Here is a 19,062-nt window from a genome sequence, read left to right as displayed (position 1 = left end):
GTCCTTTGCAGCAGTCATGAGACATTACTTTGGGGTAGGTGGAGATGAAGGCCAGTTTGGAGACCACAAAATATGAATGAAAGAAGAGGGAGCAGCAGGAGCTTTGGGGCATGTCTGGTGCTGCCAGACGTCTGACTTAGAGCGGTGGGTTTCTCGGGGCTTGAGAGCCACACCCAGGTCATTTGTCAGTGGACGGATGTTCACAGCCAGTATCTCTGTGGAGGGGGCGGGGACACCTAGAGGTGGCTGCTGCCCCTAAGCACCAGTGGCTTCCAACATCCCATTTTTGGATATGTTTGCTCCTTTTTGTTTTTCTACACTTTATTTTTTTTATTATTCTTATTTTTATTTATTTTTTAGAGAGAGAGATAGAGAGAGAGAGAGAGAGAGAGAATCTTAAGCAGGCTTCATGCCCAGCGTGGAGCCCGACACGGGGCTCAATCTCACAACCCTGAGATCATGACGAGCCGAAACCAAGAGTCGGATGCTTAACCCACTGAGCCATCCATACGCCCCTCTGCACTTTAAAGATATGTACCTGAAAAGATATTGTGGAAAGGGTTTGGCTGATTTGCAAGGATGAGAAAATGGGCTGTAGAAGAGCTTCACAATGGGAGATGGGAATTGATAAAGCACTTTTTCTTTAGAAACGTACTGTGATGTCTTCAGCCTTTTAGTTGTCATCCCAGAGGACTTAATGATTAGTAATTAATCTTATTCTTGTATAATCCTCCCATCTTTTCCAAGAGTGTGTGCCAAGCTAGTGAACTTGAATCTCTCCCAGAAAGAACCTGAGTCCCAGAGCAAGGCTCTTATGTCATCGTCATCAATGGTCACCAGGCTCTGCCCTCAGCACTTCCAGTGCCGCTCCACTCAGGGGAGAGTCCAGCTGTGTGGAGAGGCTGGGGCCGGCCCCCAGCAACGAGGGGGCTGTCATCATCCTGTTCTGGGAGGAGGCACCAGACCCAAGGACGAGATGTTGCTGGGGCAGGTTGGGGTTTTCTCATCACACTTTTCCTCGTGTCTCATCCAGAGCATCCCACAGATTATCTATCTCCTCCCCTGTCCCCTGCCCCCCAGGCCCCTCCTGCGGCCTGTCTCCCCCTGGAGGGAAAGAATGCACGGTGACCTCCCAGCCCCACACAGCCACATCTATTCCATGTCTCGTGCTCCTATCCCTTTGGATGGCAGGAGCAGGCCTGCTAAGGATGAAAGAGACCGTCTTGCTCAGCTCTGCAGAGGGTAAAATGAGAGAGTGTTAGCCTCCGAGGGCCAGGACGCAATCTCCAGGGGTCTTAGAGCGGCCTTGCCCAGGCAGGCACTCAGATGAGGGGCAGCAAGCATGTTGGAGGCAGAGGCTTTGGGTTTGGAACCAGTCCTCCTCACTGGGTCTCAGTTTCTCTATCTGTCAAATGGGTCCAACCCCACCTATGTCACAGAGCTGAGGAGAGGCACAAGTATGAAAATGCACGTGGAAGCCCTTTGTGAAGCGTCAGGCAGGCAGCAGGTGCCACCTTGTCATTTCCAGGGATGATGATGCCAGATAACCTTCTGGCAGGAGGTGGCACCAGGTGAAGGTCAGCCTCCAGCTGAAGTGGAAGTTCACAAAGCAGACATCACCCATTTGATTGCTGAGCCTCACACCACACATTTTTCGGGGAAGGGCATTTGTTATTTATGACTACTGGTTTAGGTGAGCCCTGCTCATGAGGTGTATCAGTTAGCTGGGATGGTGCTCATGACCAGCCGCCTCGATGTGCACCCAAGAAGGGAGATGGGCTGACTGGTCTGACGTGGTTCAAATGGGCATCCACCAGACAGTGTAGCTAGTGGCCCAGAAATGGCCCCAGCCTGGGGGTCCCTTCAACCTTTTCTTTTCCCCTAAGATTTCTAAAAATTTCATTTTTAAGTAATCTCTACACCCAGTGTGGGGCTTGAACTCACAACCCCAAGATCAAGAATCACACATTCCGTCAACTGAGCCAGCCGGGTGCCCCTCGGCCTTCTAAGGAGAAGAGAAATGATACTCCCCACTTGAGTCCTTGTGGCCAGGATTTCCAGGAAGCTTGGGTTTGGGATGCCAGTTATTGACTGTGTGCTGTTTTAAGGATATTTGACCATCTCTTATAAACAAAGGGTAGCGAAGTCAAGTAACTTTGCTTCATGTCAGATGCACTGGCTGACCAAAATGGGTAGTTGGATGGCAGAGAGTGTTTTGCCCTGATTCCAAATTGGTTTTAATTCAGGGAGGGAGGGGGTTAAGCTAAAACAAAAAGGCAAATGCCCAGTGACCCCTGGGAGATGTGCCTGGGGGTTGTATTCTTGCTGGAGTACATGCCAGAGTCCTGCCTGTGAGACCCTGACATGAAGATGGTGGGAAGTCAGGGGGATGGTCAGACTCTGAGTTGCCCTGTGGTGTTTGGTGCCACGCTGGGGAATAAAGTGGTGTAGAGGGGCTTTTTGGAGTTTTGTTATTATAGTCCATCAAATAAGACCACTAATCACCACTGCGCATTGGCTTTAAAAATCCCTAGACTTGCTCAGTAATTTTGTTGGCCTTTGTGACTGTTCAGCCCTGCTTAATGTAGACTAGAATTAGGAGGCTGACAAGGGGATACTGAGGTCCACAGTGTACCAGGGGCTGCTGAGGAGGGCGCTTCCTGTGCTTCTGGCCCCAGAGACAGCAGCGGCAGCAGCTGGGCTCCCACAGCCCTGCGGTCATGGAGAGGGGACCGGCCAGGACACATGGGGGGCCATGCTGGCTCCCCAGGCGCTGGAGCAGCCTGACCCTGGCCTGTACACTCGAGCATTCAGGCAGTCTTCCCTCCCACAGCGCTAAGAAGTGTTCACTTTTTAAATTGCACACGACTCTGTACATCATAAGTCAAATGCAGTGACCAGGAGAGAATTCAGACACGTTTCCAGGAAGCATTTAATACATATCAACTTTTGGTCCCTGACAGTTTTTGAGAGATTCAGAGATTGGAAGGAAATGGGCCTGCACTCTAGGAGACGGTAGGAGAAAAGAAAAGGTTAAGACAGAAACGTAAGTAATGCAGTACTGTTTTATGAAGGAGTAAACGATGGGCAAACACCTGATCGCTTAACTGAGCAAGGTGAGCACTTGTTTCTGGGCCCCATTTATTCATTCATTCAGGGAGGTCATTTGTTCATTCATTTGAGGAGGCTTCCTTGCATACTGATCAGGTCCCCGACCATCTCTTAGGCTGGGGTGAAGAGGAGGGACAGAGTCCTGCCTGCCTGCAACTCACAGTCCCATAGGGAATTAAGAATGAAAACAAGCAATTTCAGGATAGCTTGTGCATGTTGACAGGGCGAGTCCAGGTTGCTGCAAAAGCGAAGAAGAAAGCTGCCGTATGGACATGGCTACACCACCTGTAAAGGGGAATAAAGCTTTGGAGGAGAAGTGGGCTTGGAGTGATGTCAATGCAAATAGATGGGGGAGAGCCAGGGCCACCTCCCCAATAGTGGGTAGAGGTACGCCGTTAGAGCTCTGAGCAGCACCGGGTACATTCTGCAGGCTATGAGACCAGGCTGGCTGGGATGAGCATTTATATAGAGATCTGTGGATTTTTATATAACCCTCTCAGCATGGGACCTGGCGTGCAGTGGGTTTGGCCAGGCATCCAAGGATTTGTTGAGTTCTCCTGTGTGTCAAGTACTGTGCTTGGCACTACTTTGTTGAATAGAAGAGATACAGTCAAGGTTTGTGGGAGGCATGCTGTCTCCCAAGGGAAATGGATAATAATGTATACGATTACAAATTCGAATACGTGTCAGGGAATGAATGGGTGCCATGAATGCAGATTAATAGAGGGCACCTGCTTAGGTAGGGTGGTCAGGCCAGGCGTCCTGAGGAGGTGACACAGAGCCCAGGACTGGATGGTGAGAAAGAGGTAATAACCTTGCCGAGACCAGGAGAAGTAGGATTCCAAGTGGAGGATCCAGCGTGTGCAAAGCCTTGAGCCAGGCAGGACCTTGATGTGTTTCAGAATCTGAAAGGAGTCCCATGTGGCTGAAGCCATTGGAAGGGGAGAGGTGCAGACTGGGTGCAGAAGTCTAGGCTTTTGGTCACCCGAGCTCACTGTGCTGAGCCATCTCACTCTTAAGGAAAATTGCCGTAATAGTTGGACTGATGGGGGGGAGGGGGTACAGAGTCTGGAAGTCCTAGAGGTTTGTCAGACACATTGGTTTTACTCGCTACCCTTTATAGATGTGGAGTCTAAGAGAGAAATCCCATTCAGTATCGCTGAATAAGTATTTCTCGAGAATCTTACTAGGCTACTTACTAGTGCCCAACGCTGTTCTAAGAGAGCAAGTGAGGCCCAGTCACTGCCCCTGTGGAGTTTACATTTTGGTTGGCAAAACAGTCAACAAATAAGGCAACGCGATCTCCTTCAGGGCCATGCAGCTGGTTGGTGGCAGAGCCGGGACCTGTATCTCCTTCTCCTGACCCCCCATCCTGTTTTATCACCACTTGGACCATAAGGACCATGCCTGGTTAGTACCCTGTTCTTGAAGGTGGGGCACCAAGAGCTTGCAGGATTACGTTATACCTAGGAAACAAGGACCTTTAAAAGCCAGTCTAGATGTAATTATTTATGTAACAGAAAGCATCAGCCAAATCTTTTCTGTTTTGTTTAAACGTAGACTAGCTCTGGCTAATCCCTTAATGCCATCAAAATTTCAGTATGGAAACAAAGGAACCTTTGTCAATTTTAATTACGAAACTCCAAGACCACTTTCCGTGATGAATTATGGGGCCTGAATCATAGGGAATGGGTACTTGATTTCAGTGTACTAACAATGAACGTTTAGGGTCCTGTGTTGTCTGGGAGCTTTATGAGCACAACCAGGTGGGGGCATCCATACTGGTCTGCCCTTGTCTTTGGCAAAAGAACAGGGTGGGTCATTGTAGGCTTCCAAAGTGCTGAGGTTGGGGGTGAAGGAGGAGGGACCAGTGAGCTTGCCGGCAGTTCATTGCATCTCATATGGCCCCCTCCCTGCCTGGTTTTGACCAGCTGTGCACTGCCTCCTTTAGCCACCATTTAGAATTGGAATTCTCTGAATGATGAACTGGTACAGGAGTTTATTTTAGTTTTTTTTTTTTTAAGATTTTATCTATTTATTCATGACAGAGAGAGAGAGAGAGAGAGAGAGAAAGGCAGAGGGAGAAGCAGGCTCCGTGCAGGGAACCTGACGTGGGACTTGATCCTGGGTCTCCAGGATCACACCCCAGGCTGAAGGCGGCACTAAACCGTGGGCCACCGGGGCTGCCCTATTTTAGTTCTTCATGAGAGATTTCTCTCGGGTAGTGATGCTCTATTTTAATGGGGGCAGGAGGAGAGGGAGAGATTATTTATTTATTTATTCACTCACTTATTTATCCATCTGTCAAGTATTCACAGGCTAGGAGCTGGGGTCAAGAAAGCAAATGATCCACGTGGATTTTCTAGTTCAGCAGGAAAATAGATAATAATGAGCAGTGGGTGAAGCCTTAAGAAACAAGAAGAAGACAATGCTGACATTTTAAAATTTAGCCTTTCATTTTGCAAGTTTTCCCCCAAAGAGGGAGTTGTACGATACAGTGTCTAACCATCAAAATTAACTTAATTCTTTAATATCCCCCATACCTCTTGATATGACTGGAGATTGATCCCCTGGGAATTGCCGATGGCAATGGCAATAGTTGCGGAGCAACTCTGGGTCGTGCTCTGGATGGGAGTAGCACGAGTAGACACACACAGGAACAGGCATTGTGGTATGAGGAATACTACCCACCTCTGTTTGGCTTCAGATATGTTGTGATACTCACTTGTTCTGCCAGCATTTATTCAGCTCCTGTTCTGTGCCAGACATTCTTCAGGTGCTAGGGATAAAATGGTGAGCAGCCAGACATGCTTCTTGCTCTCAGAGAGAAATTAGATCATTATATTCTTGGATGTATAGCACGGAGACAGTGCTCAGGAAGGAACGTACCCATTTCTGTGAGAGTCCATTTTAAAACGAGATTGGCCTAGATTTGGCGGTTAGGGGCGGTTTTCCTGAGGGAGTGATGGAGCCCGAAGACATGACAGCTAACTAAGTCAGGGTGGGGTTGGAGTGGTGCTTATGATATGGACCTGAAGGGATCTTCAAAAGCATCCTGGCCAACTTACCTCTTCTTTTTATCTGCCTTATTTTTCTCCTTAACATTTAACCAGCCTCAAGTATACTATGAATATGCTTACCAGGGTCTTCTTAGGTTCAGTTAAACATTCTGACTCACAAGACTTTCATAGGCCACAGTTGACACCGATCTAAATAGAAAGATCTAGAACAAGATCATAAATTGCCAGCCAGGCAGTGTCAGGGATTTCTCTTCTATGTGAATCATGCTCTCAGCAGTCCATATGGCCACCCAGGAGTTGTTCTATTTGTCCCTCCCTCCTCAAGTGACAGCTCAGCTGGTAGAGAATGAGCCTCACAATTAGTAAGTGTGGGATCTGTCCCAAGTATTCAGGATTTCCCGAGGGATATGCTCAGTTTTAAGTCCTCACATTAGAGGAAGTGCAAGCTATGATGTACCCAACAGATATGTGTGGTTCCTTCTAGTCCAGATGCAAGTTATCAATCAGTGGTCATTTTTATCATAAGCAGTGTTGCCTAGTAACATAATTGACATTTTTATCTTTATTAGGTTTCCAGAGAAACAGAACTAGGAAGTTAACCTCAGGTCAAATTCTCAAGCAGACGAGGAAAAGAATTTGTTAACCCTTTACTCGCATTGTAATTTTTTTTCTTATCTAATTTGTCTGTCTCCTATCACTAGACTATAAGTTCTACTTGAGCAGAAATTTCCGTTTTGTTTGGAGAGGAATCTGTACCTTGAGCAATGTTTGGTATAGAGTTATACATGAATGAACGAATGAGTGGATGAACTTCTCATTCTCAGTGGAGATGGCTGTGGCTCACAGATGCCTAATGGTTGCATGCTTCCTTTAAAATTAGGTAATGCGTAGCATATGTTTATTGAGAGCTAGGTGGAACTCACTGCCCCAGTTACTGCTTCTCAGTGGTAAAGAGAGATGTGCTCTGTTCATCTAGGTCTTTCTGCAGATGATGCCTTTCTGTTAAATGAGGGGCGGAGGGGGACAGATATAAAATACTTTCCTTGACCTCGATCAGAAATAATACGTTTTCTGGATAAATCATAGGGACCACTGCTTTCTGCCCTATCTCTGTGATTGAAGGGTATTTAGAATAATGGTGGCTTAATTATCAGAATGTCCTCAGGGCGCTTGGGTGGCTCAGTTAGTCAAGTCTGCCTTTAGCTCGGGTCATGATCTCAGGGTCCTGGGATGAAGTCCCACATTGCACTCCCTGCTCGGCAAGGAGTCTGCTTTTCCCTCTGCCTCTGCCCCCTGCCCCTCACTTATGCTCTCTGTCTCTCTCTCTCTCTCAAATAAATAAATAAATAAATAAATAAATAAAATCTTTAAAAAGAGAAAAGAAAAGTCCTCAAGAAGGCCCTGACAGACTCCTAGCTTAGTGGAATTTCAGTGATTATAGGCCTCCTCACTTAAGCCTAGCATGGACACATCTGGATGGGCATCCAGAGTTCCCACAGCAGGAAAGAGAATGATCGTCTCCAGTGGCTTAGTTGTTAAAAAAGTTTGCTCCCAGGGCCTCCCAGACCTGAATTTTTTAAGCCAGTATCTCTTCGACTTGAAACTTTGTGGGGGGAAGTTGGACCTAGCAGCCTATGAGAGTATTTGTGGGCTTTGTGTGCAGCCCCTGAAGGGCAGACGGTTGAAATGACACATGTGTGTCAGGAAAGAGGAATTTGCATCCTGTCTGGTCAAGAAGGCAGCCAAATTTCACCCTCTGTGAGCCTGTCAGACTGCGGGGAACTGTCCCAGTAATTTGGTGACATCTGTGCCACAGAGTGGGTCCAGATGTATTCGCCCTGGAAGCCGGGTAGATAGTAAGGCAGGGAGACCTCTGGCTCTAGGCCAGAGCAGACTCATTAACCTGCTGTTCTCCTTCCCTGGTCTGGGTGTCAGATGCATTAATATTTCACATGAGAGCAGGGTTGGAGGGGATGAGGGCCCCAGCTCTTTTCAAGGGATACTTCCTACCTATTTCTTTTTAAATCATTGTTTTTCTCTCCATTTTTTCCCCCAGAGGTATTTTTAGTCAACTCTTGGAGTTGCAAAGAGAGAGATTGAGCTAAAGCCCAGAATATGACTAAGACGTCTTTGCAGAATTTCTGACTTTTCTTAGGAAATACTAGAACCTTCTATCGAAAATGAGAGGGGCTATAAATTTTCTTACAAGTATCTGCCTTTATATTGGTATGGCAATGTCCACCATCGATCTGTACACCAACAAGGAAATCTACAATGCAGTTGTATTGCATATTGTAGATTGCATGTTGTTCTCATAGCAAAATCCTGCATAAAATTACTGGATTTTAAAAAAATTAATGAATTGTTTTTTTTTTCCCAATTGACATTTGACTTCTTTTTCCACCTTCCTCCCTATTTTTGGCTTGAATTTTTCCTGTTTATTCATAGGTGACTTTGGTGGTAATTAAGCCTGGCACAGACACATAGTCCCTTCCTTCTGCTAGTTCTTCTCCTTTATCCTCTCTCTGCTGGCAGGTGCTTGGTTGGAGGGTATAGTAGCTGGTTCTCCTTTGAATCTCCCTGGCAAATTAGCATCAGAAGCAACAATCTCTGCATGTTGGGAATAAGCAGCTAAAATATCAGGAAGAATCAGATGCTGTGTTTCTTCTGAAGAATACCCCAGAAAAACTCATTAGCCAGACTTGGTAAAACCTCTGAATTACAGGTTTTTTTTTTTTTTTAAAGATGCAGTTATGTTGCTTTCAAGTACATTTTGAGCTAGTTTTTAAAAGAACCAACTATTGCCCACTCAGTTCCATGCATGTTTATTGAGAGCCTGCTGGGCGCCAGTCACTAGGGTAAGCTCCGTGATATGAGATGAATAAAAAATGTTCTCTGAGCTCATGAAGAAGACACAGATGTCAGCAGATCATTATAACACCTGGTGAAAAAGCACTATCATAAAAGGATGGGCCAGAGAAAAGAGAGAGGAGGAAGAAGGAACCACCTGCTGATGTGAGTTCATCCAGTTTCCTAGAAGAATTGACACTTGAACTTGGTCCTTGAAGGAGGGGTACAATTTCCCATCTTAAAGAGGACTGAGGGGGACAAGGATGTGAGTCATGGGTGAATGCTAGATCTTTCAGGCCAGAAACACTTTATATGTTCATTAGAGGCAGCATTGTCTAGTGGTTTGCAGACTCGAGATTTTATAAGAGACATTTGCTGGCACTATGACCTTGGCAAGTTACTTAACCTGTCAGTGCTTCAGTGTCCCCTTTCATAAACTGGGGATAGTAATAGTACCTACATCACAGTATTATTAGGTGGGTTAAGTGAGTTAATAATCATAGTGTGCTTGATAGTGTCTGGCATGTAGTAAGCACTTATACCAAGGTCTGGTCCGCCCACAGAGTGAAGGATTTGTCCATTCCCTAGAGGGAAAGGTAAGACTTGGCAGCTGAGAAATCTGGGAGCATGATGACAGTAGTAGCAGGATGGTTTTTGAATCTTCTCATATATCCACATAAAAGACTAACCAGGTAGCAAAACCAAAGCCCATGACCAGCATTGACAATAGGGCTAGCTGACAAGGTATACTCAGGAACTCCAAAGTACAAGCTGATGTTCATGTGACAGACCTCTGGACAGCAATGGCCTGGCATGTTACCTGCATTTGGGTGGGAGAAAGCAGAAGGAAGCAGTGGGGCCTCTCATGGGCCTGAGAACAAGAGACCCTGGAAGAGCCAACAAGTATTTTCTGGACAGCTTGTCTGGCCAACTAGGATTAGCCAACTAAGATCCAATGGGCTGGAGCAGCCTGGCCCCTCTGAAGACTTGGAAATGGACCACGGGGCTCTTTGCTGGGACTGTGCCCCACAGTGAGGGGAAACTGGGGAGCATGAATAGAAATCCACAGAGAAGTGACCCAAGAGACAAAAGAACAAAAAGGTAGATGTAAATGTGGGTGGGGTGGGGGGAGGTAGCCAGGAAGGATCATAAAGCAAGCTGCTATATTTTTTAGCAGCTTCATTCAGGTTTAATAGATACATCAAAAATTCACCTGTTGTAAATACACACTTCAGTTGTTGTTGTTAAGATTATTTATTTATTCATGAGGGAGGCAGAGACACAGACAGGGAGAAGCAGGCTCCCTGCGGGGAGCCTGATGCGGAACTCCATCCCAGGACCTCTGGATCATGACCTAAGCCGAAGGCAGACACTCAACCACTGAGCCACCCAGGCACCCCAGTTCAATTGTTCTTAGTAAGTCTTGACAGTGGTGTGATCATCACACTTCAGCTTTAGAATGTTTCCATCACCTTAAAAAGGGTACCTGCCTATTTGTCTGTTCCCACTCCCACTCTGTAGCCCAGGCAACCACTGAACTATTATCTGTCTCTCTTGGTTTGCCTTTCCTACAAATCTCACATAAATGGAACCCTAGTGTATGTGGTCCTTTGTGTCCTGCCTCTTTCACTTAGCATGGTTTTGATGTTCACCCACATTGCAGCATATCTCAGGAGGTCATTCCTTTTTATTGCTAAATAGCTATTTCATTGCGTGGATATGCTATGCTGTTTTTTGTTGACTCATTTACCAATTGATGAACATTTGGGTTGTTTGCACTTTTTAGCTATTATGAGTAATGCGGCTATGAACCTTCATGTGCAAATCTTTCTGTAGACACATGTTTTCATTTCCCTTGGATAGATTCACAGGAGTGGAATTGATGGGTCATATGATTGTTTATGTGTAACTTTTTAAGAAAACTGACAAGCTGTTTTCCAAAGTGGTTGTGCCATTTTACATTCCTGCCAGTAATGTGTGAGCATTCCAGCTTCTTTCCATTCTCTTCGACACTCAGGATTGCCAGTTTTTATATCAAAGCCAGTCTTGTGGGTTTGTAATGGTCATTGTGATTTGAATTTGCCATTTTTCTAATGATTAATAAGGTTCAGCAGTTTCTGTTTGCTTCTTAGCTCTTCTTCTATCTTCTGTGGTGAAACATCTATCCAAATTTTTTTACCTGTTTTCTGTTGGATTGTCTTATTATCAAGTTGTAGGAGTTCTTTATATATTTTGGATACAAGTTTTTTTAATCACTTATATAATTTGCAAATATTTTCTGCCTGTCTGGGGCATGTATTCATTTTTTAAATGATGTCACTAAAGGAGGAAAAGTTGATTTTGATGAAGTCCAGTTTATCAGTTTTTTTTTTTTATGGTTCATCCTTTTGGTATCATATCTATGAAAATTTTGCCTAATCTAAGATCACAAAGATTTTCTCCTCTGTTTTATTCAAGAAATATTATGGTTTTAGCTTTTTATATGTAGGTCTATTATCTGTTTTTTTGATATTTGTGTATGGTGTGAGGTAAGGGTCTAAGTAAATTTTTTTGCATCTAGGTATTCAGTTGTCTGACCACATTTGTTGAAGTCTCTTTTCCCACTAAATTGCTTTGACACTTCAGTAAAAAAATTAGTTAACTGAACCTAAATTTAAAGGTTTATTTCTGGAGTCTCTGTATTGTTTCATTGATTTATATGTCTACCTTTAGGCCAATACCATGTTGTCTTTAATATGTAGCTTTACAGCAAGTTTTGAAATTAGATAGTGTAAGTTCTGCACTTTGTTCTTTTTCAAAATTATTTTGGCTACTCTCAGTCCTTGATATTTCCATATACAATTTAGAATCAGCTTGTCAATCTCTACACAAAAAGCCTGCCAGGATTTTGATAAGGTTAGCATTGAATCTCTAGATCAATTTAGGGAGAATTGCCACATAAGTGATAGTGAATCTTCTAATCCAGTACCTCTCCATTTATTTAGATTTTCTTTAATTTCTCTCAGAAATGTTTTGTAGTTTTTATTGTTCAAGTTTTACATTTTTTGTTAAGTTTGTCCTAAGTATTTTATTAATTTCCATGCTCTTGTGAATGGAATTATTTTCTTAATGTCACTTTCAGATTACTCTGCTGTCATATAAGATGTACTGTTGATTTTGTATATCAATATTATATCTTGCAACCTTGCCAAACAATTAATTAGTGTAATTTTTAAATAGATTACTTAGAATTTTTATATATGGGATTATGTCATCAGTGAATAAAAAGTTTTACTTCTCATTTCCAAACTGTAGGTCTTTTATTTCCATTTATTACCTTATTGCACTGACGAAAGGTGGTAACGTTGAGGAGAGGTGGTAAGAGCAGACATCTGCTTAAGAAGAAAACATTTGGGGTTTCACTATAACATAAGATGTTAGCTGTAGGTTCTTCATAAATACTTCTTTATCTCTAGTAATGTTTCATCACTTAAGGACCATCTTACATGATATTAACATAACCACACTAGCTATCTTGTTGCCGTTTATAGAGGTATATTTTTAGACACAGACTCTTTGTGTCTGTGACACAAAATGATGTCTTTGGAGTAATGTACCTCTCTCGTATATTTCTTGTAGATAGCTTATAGTTGGATATTGCTGTTTTTATTCAGTATAAAAATATTTGCCTTTTAATTGGAGTGTCTAGTCCATTTACATTTAACGTAACTGTTGATATGGTTAGAGTTTTGTCTGCCATCTTGCTGTTTTCTATATGTCTGGCATCTTTTTAAATTCTTTATTCTTCTCTATCACATTCTTTTGTATTAAATAAATACTTTTTAATATTACATTTTAATTCTTCTGTTGATTTTTATAGCTGTATTTTAAAAAATTACAGTGGTTTCTCTGAATTATCATGTACATCTTAAATTATCACTGTACTTCAGGTTCATACTGACTTCATTTTAGTAAAATATACAACTTTACTCTAATATAGCTTCATCCCTTCTTTGTGCTATTAGTGTCTATATGATATAAGCAGAACAATGTGGAAAAATAATTATTCCCTTGTAACAATCTTATTTTTATAGAAGTTCAAAATGATTTAAAAATGTATTTATACAATATTTTTTATTTACCCACATATTTACATTTCTAGTGTTCTTAAATAATTTTTTCCTATGGATTCAGATTACCCTCTGTTGTCATTTCCTTGCAGTCTGATGGACTTCCTTTAAGATTTCGTATTGGGCATGTCTGCTAGCTATGAATTCTCTCACGTTTTTTGTATCTGGGAACATCTTTATTTGCCTTCATTTCTTTTTTTCTTTTTTAAAGATTTTATTTATTCATTCATGAGAGACAGAGACAGAGACAGAGAGAGAGAGAGAGAGCAGAGACACAGGCAGAGGGAGAAGCAGGCTCCATGCAGGGAGCCTGACGTGGGACTCGATCCCAGGTCTCCAGGATCACGCCCTGGGCTTAAAGTGGCACTAAACCACTGGGCCACTGGGGCTGCCCAGCCTTCATTTCTGAATGACAGTTTTACTGCGTATAGAATTCTTGGTCATAGTTTCTTCTCTTTCAGCATCTTGAATATAGCTTCCACTATGTCTGATAAGAAGTCACTGTCATCTCATTATTGCTCCCCTCTATGTGATTAATTCGGTTGTTACTTTCAAGGTTTTGTTTTGTTCTGGTGTTTTTTTTTTTTTTTTTTTGGTCTTTTAACAGTTTTATAATTATGATTTTCTTCAGTCCTTTTCTCTCTGTTCTTTAGACTGGATAATTTTTATTCATTTATCTTTAAGGTCAGTGGTTTTTCTGCCATCTCAAAGCTGCTGTTGAGCCAATTTAGGGAATTGTTCATCGTACTTACATTTTTAATTCTAAAAATCTCCATTTAGTTAATTTCTATCATTTCTATTTCGCTATTGAGAGTCCCCATTTTTGAATTATCATCATCTGATCCTGAAAAAAATCTTTATATATGGTTTCTATTAAATCTTTGATCGTACTTATAATAGCTTCTTTGAAGTCTTTGCTAAATCTAACATGTGGGCCTATTTGGAGTGAGTTTATATTGATTGCTCTTTTCTCTGTTGATGGGTCATGGTTTTCTGTTTTTTGTGTGTCTCATAACAGAGTAGGATCATATATTTCAAAATGCAAGGAGAATGCTAATAACACATGCAGAAAATAAGTTTTTAACATTTCAGTAATCAAAATGATGATAGTATTATTGGCATTGCAGTTCTGAACCACTTTTGTGTGACATGGAATAAAGCAAATGAACACTTATGGAATGGTCTATTATCCCCTGTGTCCTTGAGAGCCAGGGATCTTGGTGTGGGAGAAAGGCAAAATAGATTTAAGGTAGGAGAAGTCAAAAACAAACGATCAGTCCTGAATTCAGGTGATTAAATTGGAAATATTGGAAATGATTGAAATCATGTGGTATTGTATATGTGTGCATATGTACACATGTACATGTGTGTATATGCACATAAACACATGTGTGCATGTGATAAAGGGAGAGAGAGAGAGAGAGAGGTCCATATCAGTGACTGACCCAGGTGCAGTGAACATCCCCAGTGCCCGACCAATCTTGAAGTATCATTTACCAATAAAAGAAACCTCATTCCAGTTCTAGAATAAGAAATGAATAGGATGAGCTTGGAACATCTTTCCATACCAGATAGCAAGGAAGCTCAAAAGATTTCTAGGATCACGTTAAAAGAATTCAGGCCAAATATGGGACAATTTGAATTTCAAGAATGATGAAAGTTGCAATAGCCTCATCAAATATGTTTAAATTCATGAGCTCTAAATTAGTGTCTAACAAAGTAAATAAAGAGAACTGGAAAACCAAATATTAGATGAAAGGAGCCACCTTCCCATATGATTTTTCCAGCTAATGAATGAAAATACTGTGAGAGGATCATAATATCACCATTTTGCAACTCCCAGTGAATTCATGTATCTAACCATTGAGCATCAAGGGCTGCTAACACACACACACACAAAAAAGTGACAGCCAGTTTTGATGTGGCTCCTGAAAGAAGAACCCACCACTGGCAAAGTCTTGAGCAAAAGGGACAGATCCTGGACTGGTCAAGCCTTGCAATCCAGCTGCCAAGTGAAAGAAACACAGAGAACAGAAGAATATATGAAGCTGTGCAGTTTTCTGGCCAAGGGGAAACTCTACAGGTCAAACGGGTTAGATTCTTTAACAGATAAATTGTAGAGAACAGAAAGAGCTAGAAAAAGCACCTGCAGATGAAGAGATTTTAAAGACTCCTTGAGTAAGGGAAAAAAGTGGCCAAGACTAAACTCTAGTGTAGACGTGTAGACTAGTGATTAAGCCATAAGGAAATGGAATGAAGTGATTATTCCAAAAGCCAGAGTAGCAGTTACTTTTGGGTAGAGAGGGGAGCCTGTTCATTGGGATGGGGTGATTGGGATGGGAGATGGTTTGTTTTTAGCCCGCGTGGTAAATACAGGGAGTTTGCATGGTAAGAATTCCCCAGGCCACAGCTTTCTTTTACGTGGCTTTCTGTGTCTTTTACACAATAAAAAGGTTGAAAAAGGACGGGGGAGGGCGGGCAGTCAAAGCTGAGATAGAACACTGCCTGACAGATAGGATCCGGGTGCTGGGAATCCAGAGGCTGCTCCCTCATGGAGCTGCTGGGCAGGCCTCTTCCTTTCTGGCTCAGGCATTCTGTTTCCTGCCCTGTTAGTAGAAGATAATGAAACCCTGTGCACCTCACTAAGTTGGTGAGAGAACCATCTGGAATAATGGGGTTGGGGGGATGGCATGGAATCGGTTAGTGGTTAGTGTTGCATCAGGAGATGGTGATGGTGGAGCTCACATTCACTCACATTTACTGTTACCTCGTGTTATCCTCACAGTATGCAGCTGGGTCTGTTCTTCTTGGAGCACGTGAGAACCCAGTCTCTGTCCTGAAGGAGCCAAAAGTGTCTGGGGCGAGGCAGGGAGGGGGTGCTTTCTTGATTAGGGAGTGAAATGTGTATAAATTGTCTTGTCTGGGTCTCCTGGGGGTATCTGTCATTTAAGCGCCTACCTCTAGCTCAGGTCATGATCCCGGAGTCCTGGGATCGAGCCCCGTGTTGGGTTCCCTGCTCAGCAGAGAGTCTGCTTCCCCCTCTCCCTCTGCCCATGTTCTCTTTCTCTCTCTCTCTCTCTCTCTCTCTCTCTCTGTTGCTATCTTTGTAGCTCTCAAATAAATAAATCTTTTAATAAATAAATAAATACATAAGAAATAATCTTGCCAGTGGTTTATTGATAAATGCCAGCTTTTCTGAACAGCTTCGAGGGGCTTGAAAACATCTTATTCCCTCGAGCAGATTAAATATGCTCCTCCTAGATCACTCTTCTGCTCCTGTGCTTGGCGGAGCTCTTTTCCGATAGGTGGCCCAAGGGCACTGTTGAGCTCACCATCTGGGGTGGTTGGTTGCGAATCCTGCCTGGGAAGGGCCAGCTACAGCGGGTGCTCCCGGATGGAAGAATTTGCTTTATAAGCTTGTCCTAATGATAGTGGACAGGCCCATTTCTGTATTGTCATCCTATTTTCACTGTTAATTCTCTTTGTCCCCGTCTTATTTACCCAGAGTTCTGGAGGTCTGCTCAGACCACTCACAGAGCTTCCCTGCTGTCCCTGTGTCACCCACCCCCATGGGAGGGGCCTTGAAGCCCATCCCTTCTTTGGAAACAAGCGTGTCCAGGTGGACACTTGATCTGGGCCTGGCTGCTCCCAGCCTTTCTGGCTTCTCTCCCGACTTTGTCTTTGTGTCACGGAAAGGAGTCACAGTTTCCAGTTGTTCATCTTCAGCGTCTGCCCTGAGTTCAGATACCAGCTCTTCTTCCTGTGGGCTGGATGCTGACCATGGACATGTTACCTAATCTTTTGAGCCTTTGTTTCCCCACATAGAAAACTACAGAAGGTGCCAAATAAATGCTTGTGGGTTGAGAAGGAGATTTTGACATAGCATATGATCGAACCTAGTTCTGATTTTGCAGCATTTTCTGCTAAACCAGAGGTACTCAAACATACCAGTGGCTGCTTTTGGCTTTTGCCCAGTGGATGTTTACACATGGCGTGGAGGGTCAGGTGGGGGAGGCAGTGGAGGGTTGGGGACTGGGAAGGTTGATGTGATTCTGAACAGAGGGCCAGGAGCTTTACATGGGTCATCTTACTGGGGCATTGAGGGCAGGGATGGTCCCATTTTCTCGGTGAGGAAACAGGCATAGCAGGGCGAAGCCCGATTGCCTAGGTTTTGCTCCTTCTTACACATGCCTTGCATCTGGCACTGTTTTCCCTTCCCTCTGGTTCTAGATGTCTCACATTCCATTCTCCTTTCCTCCTCCTATTCTCATGATCACTCTCAACCTTTGCCCTTTTTTTCTGCCCCCAACTGACTAGCCTCTCCCAGGCCCAAGCAAATTGTCTGGCATGACTCACGAGACTTAATGAGAATCCCAAACAGCACCTGTGCTGCCTCGAGCCGAGCAAGACTGTGATGCTTTAGTCCCCCGAGAAAAATATTGGAGGCTTCTATCTGCCCATTTGATAGCCAAGCCCCTCCTCCCCTCTACTGGGTGCATCTGCCTGGTTTTGAACCAGATACCTCAGGCACCCCAGGGGCCTGGGCACCGCCCCCCTAGAGCTCCTGCCCCTCCTGCCCACGTCGCTGCCTGCTTGGCTCCCACAGGCATTTGGTCCAGTGACCCCTGTACCTTTAAAGGTCTTTCTTTTTCCTTTTTCTTTTTTTTCAACTGGTCCTTTGGATTTTTTTCTTCCTTGTCCCCAGACGTTATTTTGGAAATGCGGTTGTGTTTCTGCTAATTGAAAGGGAAGTGGACGTTGCCCGCTGACCCTTGTACTTAACGCTCAGGCTCTAGCCCTGTGGTATGTTTGGAAGGACTGTCCTCCCCTCAAAGTCGCTCGTGCCTTTTCCTCTCTCCGGAGCACAACCAATGGGATGAACAGGAGGTCAAAAGTCCTTTCATCTATGTGACTTTGCTGCTCAATGTTGATCAGTATTTGAGGTCGTATTGTTAGCAGTGTCTCTACGTCTGAGATTGGCTTTTTGCCACCTCTTTGTCAAAATATAAATGTATATTAAATTGACCCAGTGCTCATCAGTGTTGTATGTGGTTGTGTCCCTTCCTAGGAAGCAGGTCATGTTGGAACTCCAACCACTCCTGTCCCCCTCACGCTAAATGTGATGTTTGCCAGCTTGGGAGGAAAGCCAGGCAAACGCTTGTCTCAGCAGAAGTCGGTTATGTCAGTGCTGAACTTTTCTCCGGTCAGCTCTGTATTATATCCTTGTGAGACTTTAGTAGTTCCACCCCCACCTCACCACTTAGAGCCACTAAAGGTAGCCACTAAACTACCTTTAGTGGCTCAGCCACCCAGTAACATTTTTTAGTATTGGCCTGGCCCTTGTTGATTGGTTCCAGAACAGTCTCTGGCAGTTGGCTCTGTTAAACAGAGATGAAACCAGGATTTACTTCAACACCCTCAGGTCCTCAACTTTTCAGTGTTGCATTTGCCCCTCCCTCTGGCCATCGCTGGAGACTCTGCACTCCTCCCTGTGGGCACTCTGAGGAGATGTCTCCCTCATTTCCTGGGGGAGTAACCACAGGGCCCCAGAGAAAGAGCTCCCGTCAGCCTCACATGATGTTGGCTGCTACCTTTGTCTTTGAGGACATGGCAAGCTCTCAGTAAATAACAAAGTAAATGAACGAATCATACTAGGGAATACCTTTTTTTTTTTTTTCCTTGCCAAAATTAAATGTCACCAAAGCAGTAAAACAGACTTTCTTGTTCTATAAATTGATTGGAAGGTAGATTCTGGAATTCCAAAACTGTTCAGAGCAATGGCAGAGTCTTGAGGATAATAGTGGTAATAATGGGGAACTCTTAAAAGCACTTACTGTGTGTATTAACTCGTGTAGTTCTTAGAACCAATAAATGAGTGGGGAGGCACATTGGTTATCACCACTTTATGGATGAGGAAGCTGAGGCATAGGCCCTGGCCCCAGGTCAGCTAGTGAGTGTAAAGCTGGGATTTG

General features: G+C 43.7%; 1 protein-coding gene and 1 long non-coding RNA gene across 9 annotated transcripts in view; one reads left to right on the top strand and one right to left on the bottom strand.

The window, feature by feature from the left end:
• TTC7B (tetratricopeptide repeat domain 7B) overlaps positions 1 to 19,062 on the top strand; it is a 250,364-nt gene that overhangs the window by 85,350 nt on the left and 145,952 nt on the right. The gene's annotated exons all lie outside the window — the stretch shown is intronic.
• Positions 2,936 to 6,672, bottom strand: LOC144321048 (uncharacterized). 2 transcript variants are annotated; one of them, XR_013386755.1, is made up of 6 exons: positions 6,561 to 6,672; positions 6,252 to 6,334; positions 5,837 to 5,930; positions 5,401 to 5,517; positions 3,926 to 4,016; positions 2,936 to 3,396 (listed from the first exon to the last, which is right to left on the bottom strand). It is a non-coding gene; the product is annotated as an uncharacterized LOC144321048 (long non-coding RNA). The 2 variants fall into 2 exon arrangements; XR_013386754.1 differs by lacking the exon at positions 3,926 to 4,016 and having other exon boundaries at positions 2,942 to 3,396.

Source organism: Canis aureus, chromosome 9 (assembly GCF_053574225.1).
Source record: "Canis aureus isolate CA01 chromosome 9, VMU_Caureus_v.1.0, whole genome shotgun sequence".
Classification (NCBI taxonomy): domain Eukaryota; kingdom Metazoa; phylum Chordata; class Mammalia; order Carnivora; family Canidae; genus Canis; species Canis aureus.
This window is presented reverse-complemented; position numbering and strand designations above follow the sequence as displayed.